The sequence below is a fragment of the Melopsittacus undulatus genome, chromosome 10 (genome assembly GCF_012275295.1).
Source record: "Melopsittacus undulatus isolate bMelUnd1 chromosome 10, bMelUnd1.mat.Z, whole genome shotgun sequence".
Taxonomy (NCBI): domain Eukaryota; kingdom Metazoa; phylum Chordata; class Aves; order Psittaciformes; family Psittaculidae; genus Melopsittacus; species Melopsittacus undulatus.
The window spans coordinates 16,076,840-16,090,799 of NC_047536.1; positions in this window are offsets into that span (position 1 = coordinate 16,076,840).

A 13,960-nucleotide genomic window follows, 5' to 3' on the forward strand; every position below is an offset into this window, starting at 1 on the left:
ATGAGACACAAACACCCCTGCAGAAACAAAGAGTGGGGCAAGAACAGATAAGTGCTTACTTTTAGGGTGAAATTGCTCTTAGTTGAGCTTAGTTTTAGCTCCTCGAGCACGGCTCCTGGGAGCTCATAAACCCAGCAGGCCCCAGGAGAACACACCAAGCACTTTTCCTGCTACCGAGGACACAAAGAAACCAGCTCCATGCACAAAACCCAGACAGAAATTAAGTCTGCTCTCATTTCCCATTGAAGGCACTGACAGAGGCTCACGAATCCCCATCCCTCACGCCGTTGGGAGTCACCTCCCTGAAGCCTTCCTCCACCACCCTGCTCCTCCTCCTGAAGCAAAGCCATTTTCTCTGCTTTCAGGACTCCCTCAGTGGGGCAGGAGGTGACAAATCCCTAGGGAAGTGCTGGTATATCTCTACCCAGCATGGGGACAGGGGATCTGCCCCTGCCTGCTAAGGGTGATGACACTGCAGCCCATGACCTGCAGGACTGCAACACAACCACTGCCCTTCTCAAGATGCTCAGCTCACATCCAGAGCTGATACAGAGATGGCAGCTGATGACAAAGCTGATGACAAAGGAGGGTGTTAATATGCTGGGACCCAATTCAGCTGCTTTGTATGAGAATCATTCCCACTGTCCTTCCAGAGGGTTATTTATACCAACAGCTGTGCCCTGCCTTTGGCACTTCAGCCTGCCCTCCACACGTTTCACACCAGATACCGTGCCTCTCCCTGCCCACTAACCACTGACAAAAGGTGCTGTGCCTCACAGAGAAGGCAGGTAGAGTATTAATGGCAGAGCACAGTTTTTAAGTGTCCTTGCTTATGGGCATTGAAACCTGCACATTGAGGGCCAGAGGTGTTTGTGTGGCTACGGGGAGCTGCAGCTGTTGGGGTGGCATTTGGAGCATGCAGAGGGAGCTATAAACAGCACGCCTGGGTGGTGCGAGTGGAGTGCACACACTGCATTTGTTCTGACCAGCTCCGGCCAGGTCAGAGCCTCTGCTTTAAGACATCTCTACCCCAGTAAACTGGCTCTGTCCGCTAAGCATCAAAGGGGAAAGCCAATTGTAAAACCACTGTCGTGATGGGAAAGGGAAGGAGAATCGTGATGAGTGCAATCTTTTCCGCTCTAGAGTGCTTAGGGAAAGGCCAGGGTAAAACATCCCTCTCTGGAAACAGCTCTAGCTGGATGAAACCCAGACCTCCAGCAATGGGGAACACTCACATGCAATTCTAAGATGCTTTGTGGAGCTGTTTCATGATGCATCCTGCAGAGGCTTGTTAAGATCCCACTGGGGGCACATCAGTGCACTATCTCTATAGATATCACGGTAAGTGTCCTACCCAGGACTGGCACACATCCAGCCATGCTCACCACTCCTCAGATTGCCTATAGATAAATCTGTATAGCCCAGACCAGCAGAGATGTAAGTTACAGTGGAAAATATATTAGGTATGTCAAAATGTCTGTAGTTAAACCCAAGGGAATGCTGCCTGAACGCATGGCTATAAGAGCATCCAATAAGAGGACGCCTTGAGGCATCACATAGGAACGTCTCTATTGCAGCACTGTCAGTGATATTTAATTTGAGGGTAGTCAGTCTCCCCATGAACACGCTGCTCCTGGGATTCAGTGTGTGGAGAGCAAGCAGACACCTCTGCTAAGTCCCTTTCAGAGGTTAACACTGGCAGATGATTGAGGACCTGCACCAGCAATGCCACTTTGGTTACTCAATAACGCGGTTCCACGTTACTCAAGCCCATCTGCAAATCTTTTCCACCACACTTGCTCAATCCCCTTGAAGTCTATAGAGATGTGCCAGCATAATTTAGATGAGTACTTGCCTAACATCATTGAGATAATATGGATTTATACCAAGATACTCACGATAAGCATCTGGCTCACTGAGAACATCATCTCTTTAGCAGAACAACCAGTAATGGCAGGAGAGAGGTGAAATGTGTCCTTTGGTCCAAATGCAGCCCTCCCATAACCCTGCATTGCTCCTCTGAAGGCAGAGAAACCGTCCCAAGGCAAGTTTGGGGCTGGGGCAGTGCACAGTCAGAGGTGAAGGCAGCCCAACAACCGCTGCTCTCAGAGCTTTGGTTCAGTTCCATCACTCAGACCTGGCCGAGCCTACCGGTGAGGCCAGTTTCAGACAGGTTTGAGTGAGTGCAATCAGCCACACTTGGCCAAGTCCCTCCGTGTTTACCACCCACCTGGAGACCTCAGTGGGGAGGAGATAGGAAGGGCTTGGGGAGCCTCTCAGCACCCGCTCCACTGCCTCGGGACCACGGGCAAGCCCTGACACCTTCTGGCAATGGCACCTCCATGGGATTTAAACCTCCTTCTGTTGGCAGATGGTTGCTATTTACCTGCAATCGTGTCCATTTCACTGCACTGAGGAGCTGCTAGAGGAAGAGCACTGACTATTACCAGCAATGGGCATCACCACCTTCAAACATGCAGATGCAGAGCACCATCCTTGCCCCCCTGTCTGCTCAATGCCCTCTCTTCCAGCAGCTATCCTCAGCCAGCCTCTGACAACCAGAGCTAAAACACTCTTTGGGAAAGGCCACTGGAGCCTGCCAGGCTACCTGGAGCTCCTCTCCATAGCACTGTCAAGCTCCCTGTGACATGAAGAGCAGTTACACTCAGCTTCTTCACACAGGAGTGGGAATGTGTGCTGGATTTCCTTGCAGAAATGAGAAGTTTCTTCCTGAACAATGAATCTACCATAAGAATTAACTCTTGCCATCAAGACTACCCTAGACAGCAACTTGCCAGAGAAGACACTTAGTCTCAAGGCAGATCCATTCATTTTCACAGCCAGACCATACGTTACCTACATTCTTCCATTGAGAAATCCTTTTGGAAAAACAAAAGTTTCGGAAAAAGAGAAACCAAACCACTGCTCATCTGTCCCCGAGTTTGATGTGGTATAAATTGAAATGGCACTTCAGAGGCCCCTGACAAAGCACTTCAGGAAGAAAGGCCCCAGCACTTGTGGCCTTTGCGCCAGCTGCTTTCCCATTTTAGGAAGGGCTGAGGATGGCTGGAATAAGCCAGTCTCTTCCCACCAGCCTGCATTCGAGCCAGTGTCAAACATTCATCTGCGCATTACGCCATCAAGGGGGGAGCAATAGTTGGAATTTCTGGGGATGGACTGTGCAGCCAGAGGATCCAAGTGAATCCCACTGGCTTGTGGCAGAGTTCCTTATCCACAGGAAAGGGAGAGCAGCACTCCTGGAGTTCAAGACCCCTCATAGGTCTTCAAGCACAGATGAGAACCAGAGAGGCAAAAGACAGCCAAAGGAAGCAGGGGCAGTTCCCAGAGCATCCCTACACCATAGTCCCTGCTGGAGGGCAAGATCTACCCATCCTCGGGCCCAGATGGCCTCGATGCAATTTGCAGTGACACAAAAAGGTGATACAGCCATTAGTGACAGTGCCAGGAGAGATGCTGTAGCCAGAAGGGATTGATACCTTTTCACACAGCTTTTGGCACTCAGCACAAATGAAGCAGGCAGGTAACTGTAACCCAGCTGCAAGCCATATTTTCCAACTGGGAATCTCCAGAACCCCACAGAAGGTGACCACTTCAGTGTGCCTTACATTGCTGGGCAAAGCTTTGCAAAGCACCAAGGTTATTTTCATGGTCACAAAACTGGTGAAGGCTGACAATGCTCAGGCTGAATGAGTTAACACCCCTTCAGCCTTGGGATTGCACTGCTATGGGAGCAGACAAGATCCAGCTGATTTATAGACACTTTGAGAGCAATGGGCAGCTTTGCTTGGGGATCTCGCCTGCCCTCCATGCATCTACACAAAGCAATTCCTCCATGTGAGTTGTTCACTGTGATTTGGAGCACTGGAATTCCCAGGGCAGCACACTGCACTGGCACTGGGCACAGACACAACCTGCCCTTCAGCAATGCCCTCAGCTCCTTCTCCTATATGGGCACCTTGCTTGAAACCTCAGCACACAATGGCACTGTGCTTCTGGCATCATCAGGACATTATTTCAGCTCCCATCAGCTTGACCCAGCTCTTCTGCCAAGCCTAGAGGATGCTAATGTGAAACTGTTCAGGTCATTAAGACCTGAACTGGCTACACCAAACCAAAGCTATCCCCCTGCATTCCTCAGCATCTGGGGAGAGGGGAGAGGCTCAGGTTTTCTTTATGTTCCAAGTGAATAGGAAATTCTTTACATTCCAGATCTCTATGAGAGTCCTGCTTCTAATGAAGTTTCCCTACTCTTCTCTTTCAAAGTAGAGAATCACAATCAACCTGAGGTGGCATCTTTCCATCACTCAGGACTGGTAAATTATGAGTAAGTCCGGATCTGGCCTCTGGTGCATCTCAGCACAGTAGAGCTGGTTTGTTCCAGCTCGTGGTGCCACTCTGCTGACTTCCAAACAGGCTGGGGAGAATAAATTGCTGCAGTTTATTCCCATCCAGCTGACATTCCCGCCATGCCATCACTCACAAGCAGGGATGTGAACATTAGACGTGTAACCCACCACCCCAGACAGCCTCAGTCCTCAGAGGGGAGTTGGTGCAGAGGAGACTTCCCACTTCAGGACTCAGCGCTGGCAGCAAGAGCCCCAAACCCAAACTGATGGCTTAGAGAGGTGAGTAACACTTTAATTTCTAGCACAATTACCGTGTTCTCCTGTTACTTGAGGGCTTCTCAGGGGTGGGAGGAGAGGCAGGGATGTGATTTCTGATCTCAGAGAGCAGCATTTCCCTTTCTGGTACACTGAGCCCTGCTCTTACCTGTGGGCTCACAAGGGTGGTTGGTTGAGCATCCCGGCAAACCAGGAGCTCTTACCCCAAAGCAAGCTTGGCTCAGTCCTCCTGCCTATGTGAGCATCTCCTGCCCTCACACCAAGGAAACCTGTGGTTTCCAAAGCAAGAGGACTCCACTGCCAACCAGAGTGTATCCGGCTCTACAGCACGTGTACATGGGGTGAAGCCATGAGCTTTTTCCCCTTCAACATCCAGCTTTATTAACAAGGCACTTTGCAAGCAGCCAATCCACCAATACTTCATTGAGTACTTTGGGCCGAGAGAAGAGGCAAGTGCTCCACAAGACACTCAGTGGAATGTGGGCTCAGGTGTCCATCAGCTGGGCTCCACAGCCATCTCCTAAACAGGGCTCACAGGCAGGTTAAAAACAAAAGAGATACGATAGAGATGCTACAGAGCCAGAGAATATAATGCATCTTCTCAGTGAGAGTCTTTCCATAGCACTGGAAACTGTGTAGAGTGGAGGGTATGGTGCTGGCTCTCATCAGCTAAACTTTCAACCATAGAAAACCTTGTCACAAGAGGGGAACAAAGAGTATGACCAGAAAACCTCTCCACCAGCTGGACACAGGAGCAGGTATGTACTAGCATGAAATGCAACATGGGGCGAGAAAAATGAGTCCTGCCTCACTTTTCTAATGAAATGGCATGACAATCTACGAGTTTGGGTACTGCACATCTATGGTTACAGAGCTACAGCTCTGATCAATATTGGGCCAGGTACAAACTAAATGAAGGCTATGTTACTTTTGGGTGGAAATGAACATCCTTGCTTCAGCAATGCACTGTGCTGCCTAACAGGCCTGTGGATTTGTATGACACCAGCTGCTTCCGTATCAAATGCTGCCCATGTAGTTAAAATTAGCCTGGTCTCATCTCCTGGGTGGGGGTGGGGGGTCTGGCTGTGCAGCCCCATCCTCCTGTGTGGGCTCCCCAGGGATGAGGAGTTCACTGTTTGGCACAACCCAGGCACATGGAGCCTTGTGTAACCCAAATGCCACGGCCATTCATTGAAACTCACCTTTTGTCCTCCTTGGGCATGGGGTATGGCACATCTGCTGTCATATGAGGTGCTTGTGAGAGCTTAAATACTCCAGTGTTGATGCTTCCTACAGACAGAAGATAACCATTAGACCAGGTGCACTTCCATGTTTCATTCAAGAAACATCCATGCAAGTAAATTAACAGTATGCAACACTTTGTGCCAGCTCAGGTTTCTATGAAATAGCTTGGGGGTTAGAAAATTGTTTCCTTGGAAAAAGCTTCTTTTGACTGGATAGCAATAACTTAATTCAGGCAATTTGAATAATGATGGGTTTGGGAACTGGCACTTTTAACTGCTTCATAACCCACACCTTAGTTCTACAAACATGTCTCTAAACTACAGTGCTCAGTGATATTCTGGTTATTTGCACTTTTTATGCAAGATTTATGCTCTGTGTAAAAGCTCTGAGGATGGAATAGTTTCTATACCATGCTTTACAGTGCAACAGGTAGCTCCCTGTTTTGGGCTCCTTGAGGATACTGCAGTACATGCAATGGGATGACCCCCAGGCTTGCCCACCCCACAGCACTGCAGGCAGTGGTGCAAATGGTGAGCAGCGGCTGCCCCTATGGTTCATGTGCCCACCACAAACCCCTTAGTGCTGCTGTGACACCTCCAGGAAGGTGCCTCTGTCACACCACTGCCATGGGGACAAGGGGATGGCTCTCCCCAGGGGCTCAGATGCTCCTCTGTCAGCAGGGGTGAGCTAAAAGCAACCCCTGGCATGGCAGGGGAACCGGAGATCAGAGAGCTTTAAACAACAGCCCCCTCAGGCAAAAGTCTCCAGGGGGATCCTGGGGTTCATGTGCCATTGAATTCAGATCTCACCCCCTGACTCTGCCCCACTCTGGAAGCCCTGGCATTGCCTTTGCTGGTGGCCTGGCATGCTGAAGCAGGGGCAGAGCCCCCAGCTGTGATTCCCTATAAACGTGTGCTCAGCGTGAGCAGTGCTGGTGGAGCTGAACCCAGCTCTGATTCCCTATAAACGTGTGCTCAGTGTGAGCAGTGCTGGTGGAGCTGAACACAGAGAAGGTTTTTAGGGCAGAATCACTGTGGGCACAGATGTGAGGTGATGAAGTGCAGCTGTGGGTAGCCTGGAGGATTGAGTGCTGCTGTTCTGTGCACAGGCTCCCTGCCTGGGGCACAGGCTGGAAGCAGCACCTATGGCACTATTAATCAGACACAGTGCATGAGCCTTGGTCACTCACCTCCATTGTCACTGCAGCCCTCTCATTGCACAAGAGCATGGGCAGCACAGCAGCCTCAGGAGCACTGGGAAGAGAGGATAAGCAGGCTCAGGAGCTTTGATTCATCTCTGGATCCACCAGCTTTGGTGGCAATGGGTTTATACAGCAGAAGCACCAGACCACCAGTCAGGACATGCTGTGGGATAACCACCCAAAAGACACCTGTGAGACAGGAGATGACAGAAGTTATAGCACGTGCTGGTTTGTGTAGCACTTCAGAGAAAAATACTGTGCAGATTCCTTTGTACTTCTATCAGCCTGCAGACATCCCATTGGAACGTGCTCCCACCTGAGGATATACCTTAGCCCTATTCAAAACAATTTAAATCAACTAAGCCAAAGCAGGAGGCTCTGAGACACAAAAGGCTCTTTGTCCATTTTGGTGACAACTGGTATAGTAAAGATATCCCGTGCTACACTTCCCAAAGAAGGGGGGATGCGAGTGACAGGTCTGGTCTGGGCACAGCAGAACTCAGAACACGCTGTGTTCTGCAGGAAGCACCAATGTAAGAGTACAGCCACGGGATGCAGAAGCAGCAAGTCATCACTGGAGCATGGATAGCAAAGCCATGAGTCACACACAGTTACACACTGATCACACAATTCCAGCTTTCTCCCAAGGGGGAATGACATATCCACCTCCCGGGAAGGTGTGCCAACATGAAGGATGGAGCTGGCTAGACTGGCTCCATTAACCTAATCCTCTTTATGACTCACCAGAGAGTTATCCTTGTGTTTGAGGGTGGAGAGATTAACATACCTGCTGGCTGTAGAGCTGGGATACTTTCTACTTTAAAGGGAAAAACATGGGGTGTATTTATGTATTAAGGATGATGCTGTTTCATCATTCAGTGCAGGTATCTATGGAGGAATGGGGAGAGCATTCTCCAGCAGTCTGCAGTGAAAGGGAGAGCAGGAACTTGATTCCTCTCCTCCTCATCCTCAGCTGAGCTCATGCAGACAGGAGAGGAACTGATCAGGCACATGGCTCATAATAGCTTTGTACCAAACCAGAGCAACTCCACACTGCCCCAGTGCACCAGCTCTCCATGCAAGCACTGACAACACAGAGTCCTTAAGGAGTAGTAATCCAGAGCCACTAAAAGCCTGTGGCTGTTTCCCCAGCGCTTACAGGAGATAACTTTGTCTAGCTTTGACATTACACAGCATCATAAGTGCAGAAATAGGCATCCCCAGGTTCTTCCCACAGCACTGAGCACTTGTCCTCAGGGTCCACCTAAAGGACACTCAACCTCCACCAAACGCAGTCCCTGGGATGTGCAATGGGAACACCGAAAGCACACAGAGCACGAGCAGCAGAGAGCAGGCAGATGCCTTAGGATGCCCACATATACTACTGCCATTACTCACATCTGCACATACTCGACATCCATGGCACCAGAGCCATCACACACTGCACTCCCTGCAGTCTTCACATATCAGGCAGTCTGGGCTCAAAATCCTTCCACGTTCCTGTAATGCTCTGGCATGCAAAGAGTGGGGTAGGGTTGGGGTTTTTTTACAGGGAAGGAAGCAAATGAGCAGGATCCCTGTTTGACATGAATCTACTCACTTTAACAAGTATGGAGCCTCATGGTTGCAAGTGGAAGCTTAGCATCTCTTAAAATAAGCTCTAGGCATCTTTCAGTGTCGGTGCTTAAAAAGGGATTTAGGTCACTTGGTTCTAGGAACTCCAGTTTGACTCAAGTATCAGCCGGCGGTTCAGCTGTTATCCAAATAAGGGGAGGGAAAGCCAGGATTTTCCAGCCCTGAGAAACAGCTGTGCTCCAAAGAGGCATGTAAGAGGAGAGATAAAATTAATTCCCTCTCAGCCCTTGCTTGTGAGCCATTCCCAGCCATTGGACGGACAGCCCGGCTCTCCCACATGGAGAGTACCCCACTAGGCGGCCCCAGAGCCACACCAGGAGGGACTCTGGGCTGGATCTGGGACCTTCAAGGCAATCAAAAGCTGATTGGAAGGGAGAGACTCTGCAGCCCCATCTGCTCACACTGCACCTGGAGAGGGACGCGTACCATGACCAAAACTACCCTGGGTACCTGCACCCCTGCATGCTGCCCATGGACACCAGCATCCCACAGACCTTATGGCCATGCAAGGCACACACAGGTTGTTTTTGTGGATGCTCACCATCTCATCAGGACGTGCCTTAAAGAGTTCCAAGATTAAGCTTCTATTGTGCTTTTTCCTACATGAAAGCTACTGTTGCCCAAATGCCATCATATTCACATCATAGAATCCCAGCCTGGTTTGGGTTGGAAGGGACCTTAAAGCCCATCCAGTTCCAAGCCCCTGTGTCCAACCTGGCCTTGAGCACTGCCAGGGATGGGGCAGCCACAGCTTCTCTGGGCACCCTGTGCCAGCGCCTCAGCACCCTCACAGGGAAGAGCTTGTGCCCAAGAGCTCATCTCAGTCTCCCTTCTGGCAGGTTCAAGCCATTCCCCTTGGCCTGTCCCTACAGGCCCTTGTCCCAAGCCCCTCTCCAGGTTTCCTGCAGCCCCTTTAGGCACTGGAGCTGCTCTCAGGTCTCCCCTTCAGGAGCCTTCTCTTCTCCAGGCTGAACCAGCCCAGCTCTCTCAGCCTGGCTCCAGAGCAGAGCTGCTCCAAGCACTCTGATCACTGATGCTCTTTTCCTTGCCACATTCTGCTCTGTACAATGCATGAACTCATCTTAAGCTTACTAAGACTTTCAAGCATGAAGCATTGGATGCACATTCCAGCAGCATGCTGTTCTCCATGCTTCAGAGCCTTTGTTAATCCCAGAGGGAGCCTGTCCTTGGAAAGCCGGTGCTCCTTTCTGGTCTTCCTGAACAGTATGTATGGAAACACCCCCAAGCGCTCCATACACAATACTTGAGATGCAAATCCAATACCCTTCCTGCTCAATGGGAGACATTAAAAACCTAATCCATAGAAAAGGAGCCTTTGAAATAGTTTATTTCAGTGCTATGTGTTCTGAAAATACAAAAGACTCTCGGCAAGCCTCAAATCCAATCCGGATTCTGCACTTCCATTAATGCCTTACCAATGGCTACAATAATCTCTTCCAGCTATTTGCTTATTTTCTGTATTTTATGATAGCTCAGCTGCTGCAAACCTGCCCTTTTCCCCTCTCAACAAACACTCATTTGAGGAAATCATGGCACGTTTGGAAAGCATCACACATTTCCCTGCAATCCAAGCGGTCACCTCAGGACCCTTGGTGTGTGGGAAGAGAAATGAAATCACACTCTTCTCACTTCCTACAGAAACCCTGTTATTCACACCCCAGGAGCAAAGAGAAGCCACTTTACATGTTCACATCACCAAGTAAGTCACAACTAGAAAGCTTGCTGCTGAAGTGGTGATAATTTCCCCATTTAGCCATATGGCACAGAAGAAATACAGCTCAAGACAGAGCTTTCTCCAGCCCACTGCCTTTGGGAGAGCCTCACTCGTTGCAGTCTCATGTTCAGATCACTGTTAAGCTGTACAGGGTAGTGCCACAAGATATGCAAGTGTCTAGCATCCACTCCCAAAGCTTGAACACCCCTATGAAAATGAGTAACACCATCAGGTACATGCAGATGGCTTGCAAAATGCATTGCTTTCCAATTGACTGAAAGTTATGTTCATACATCTATTTGAGTCTCTTTTCTAATGCTGGTACATTAACATGATGATGCAGTCTGCCCCACTTCCAAGTGTAAATTTTAGCATGCTCTTCTCCACCCTAAGCAAACTCTTTACAATGCAGTGTATTTCAGATCCAGCAGATGCTCATTTAGTTCCTAAAAACAGATTTAATGGCTTTTCCATGACCTAAACACCTGGCAAAGGGGCTCCACGCAGCTTTAATACTTTCCTAACCCTGTGTTAAATTTGGCCTAGTGTTGCCTATAGCATAATTCTGCAGCCATGTCAACTATTCAGGTAATGCTAGAATGTCATCATTATGGTCTGTGTCAACAGTGTGATCTGTATGTACCTTGTAATCATTCTGGTGTTGGGTTGCAAAGGTCCTTGGGCTCTTCATTTGGCTGAGTCTAATTCTGTCCCCTTCACAAAGATCTAGAGTTACACTAAGTAAAGGTTGACATTTACATGAGACACTAGGACTGCTAAAATGACTCACCAAGGTAAAACCTTGGCTATATGTTCTTTCAAGGGCATAAGCTGTGTAGTGTCGACATTTCATAGAACCCCAGACTGATCTGGGTTGAAGGGACCTTAAAGCTCCTCCAGCTCCAACCCCTGCCACGGGCAGGGACCCCTTCCACTGGAGCAGGTTGCTCCAAGCCCCTGTGTCCAACCTGGCCTTGAGCACTGCCAGGGATGGGGCAGCCACAGCTTCTCTGGGCACGCTGCTGGAGTGAGTCACTACTCTCATATGAAGAGGATCTGCTGACCTGCAGTAGAAAGCTCTGTGCTTAGCAAGGCAAACCCAGAGAGAGGGACACGTCGTGTGGAGCTCGGCAGGACTCAGGAGGCTGAAACCAGATGGTTAAAGAAGCCTGGAGCATCACTCATCACTAAAGAAAAGGAGAGGTGTCCGAGAGAAACCAGCTACCTGAGAGCAACCTTCGGAGCCTGCCTGGAACCTGAATGACCTTCTCTTGTTTGTACAGCTCAGTTGGACAGCCACAGACACAGTCTCACACACGAGGCAGCTTTGCACTGGCACAGAAGCCCACGACATCAATCCCATGGAACCAGTCAGTAGTAGCAGGGCTGGTCTGCATTGCAGCCCATGTCCAAACCCCCTCAGTGCATTCACTCTGCCTTTTAAAGCAGCACCAGCCACCACGTTCAGCACACATGAAAGCCTTCTGCCTTATTACATTTCCTCAGCTCCAATGTTGTTAAGTCTCAATCAAAACCAGAAAATTCAGACTAAACCAGTGACTGTTCAGATGACAAAGCTTATAACCCTTTTATCTGTTCCCATGTACTCTCCTTTACCCAAATCCAATATCACAAGTGAAAGTATCCAACACATTCACAGGAAGCAAACTATGAAGTGGAAGGACCAGATGAGAACAGAGCATCAAACATAAACCATGCATGTGAAGGATGAGTTTGTCTACACTCCAGGGTGCTGCAAGCAATGTGGGTTTCAAGGATGGCTTCAGCAGCCAAACACAGACTTCCCAACGATGGGGTCTTCTCTCAGCTGAATTTGTAGGAGCTGCACTGGCAAGAGATCAGCCAAGCTTTCCTCTAGCACTGACAGTTGCAGCATCACCTATATAACTGCCTGTATTTACTGCATGAACACCAACTGCTTGGCATGCTACATGGCATCAGTCCAGTTTCCCATGCAACTTGGACAGCCGTCATCTTTGGCCGTGTACTCTGCCATGTCAGGTCTTTACAATCACCATTGCAGTGGGGAACTAATGCCCCACAACTGAATAACTGTATTGAGCACAAGTTCATACCCTAATCCTATGCCTGCTTAGTGCATAATTCATTTCTTGCTTTATTGTGGCTGGAAACTTGTCAGAGGCTGTTCTTATCCAGTTCACTGGAGCAAGCTCTCTCCAGGTTCGCTCTTCTCAGTCCAGGTAAAGCGTGTCCAGCCTTTCTGAGCAAGCTTCCTGGAGCACCTCACTGTGCTTTGATCTTAACCCACAGCCTGTCCACTCTGACCACCCCACTCCCTCTTGCTAAGCCTGTGCCTTCTGTCCCTGAGTGCTTTGCCTGATTCCTGACCAATCATGGACTTGGAAACAGAGTGGAACAGCCAAGAGTGAGGTCATGTCTATAGGAGAATGAAGTCTTCTGTAGTACAGAGAAACTGGGGCCATAGATCCTCCAATGCAGTTTTGCTAATGCTGCTCCATGTGTGGAAGGCTCTTTAAAGCAGGTATGTCAGCCCAGGAACTCCTTCTACAATCTGCTTTTTCACAGCCCTATTTCTTTGGGGAAAAAGCCAGAAATCAAGCAATTTTACAGGTCCTGGAAACTGACTGTGCTCAGCACTACCTGATGACTGCAAGGAGGCAATGGAATCAGTGCCACAGGGATCTGTGGTGGCCTATAGCCAGGATTGGTTTGCGGCGGGAGGCCAGGGCAACTCAATAACATTGGCTTCCCAGGCCCTCCTCCCACATCCAAGCTGTCCTTGCATCACGGCACAGCCCTGTTGATGGCTCCATGACATAACCCTGGCCAGGAGCCATCCTTCTACAGCTTGAGAGACACTCATAACTCAAGAGCAACAGACAGGGATATAAAAGCCACTGGTGGTGCAGGTCCGTGTGTAACAGGGGAACTTGCTGCAGGTCAGGATGAGCCACCCAGTGCTCTCATCAGGAATGTCTGACTGCCTTACAGCAGTGATTGTCTCACGTGCCTGCCTGCAGTTGTCATGTGGCTACAGCAGGCAAATCCAACCAGTGAGAGTGACAGAGAGTGGGAAAGAGCAGATCTCAAATACATCATTTGGACCAAACAGCTATGCAAAGCCCCTGAAGGGTTCGGATGTAGGCACTGATGTTATCTGATGAGATGGGTGGTTTTGTGGCCTACGGACCTCTCTGAGGTAACTAAATCCTAGTCTGTTGATGTGCCTCCCTATCTCTACACCAAGCACCTACCTGTATAGCTATAAAAAGGACTCCAGGACAGGGTGGCAGTCAGCTGGATGACCCCAAATTTGCAGTTACTCTACCTATTGTGTTACAAATATATGTACCAAACAATGCCATACCGAACTGGGAGCATCAAGTGTAAGATTCAGACACAGGTTGGACTGACCTAGAGCAGAGAAACAACTGCAGCCTTAAGGAGAGACTTCTGACCTGCCAAGACATCACCAGTCACATCTAATACTTAGCAGGC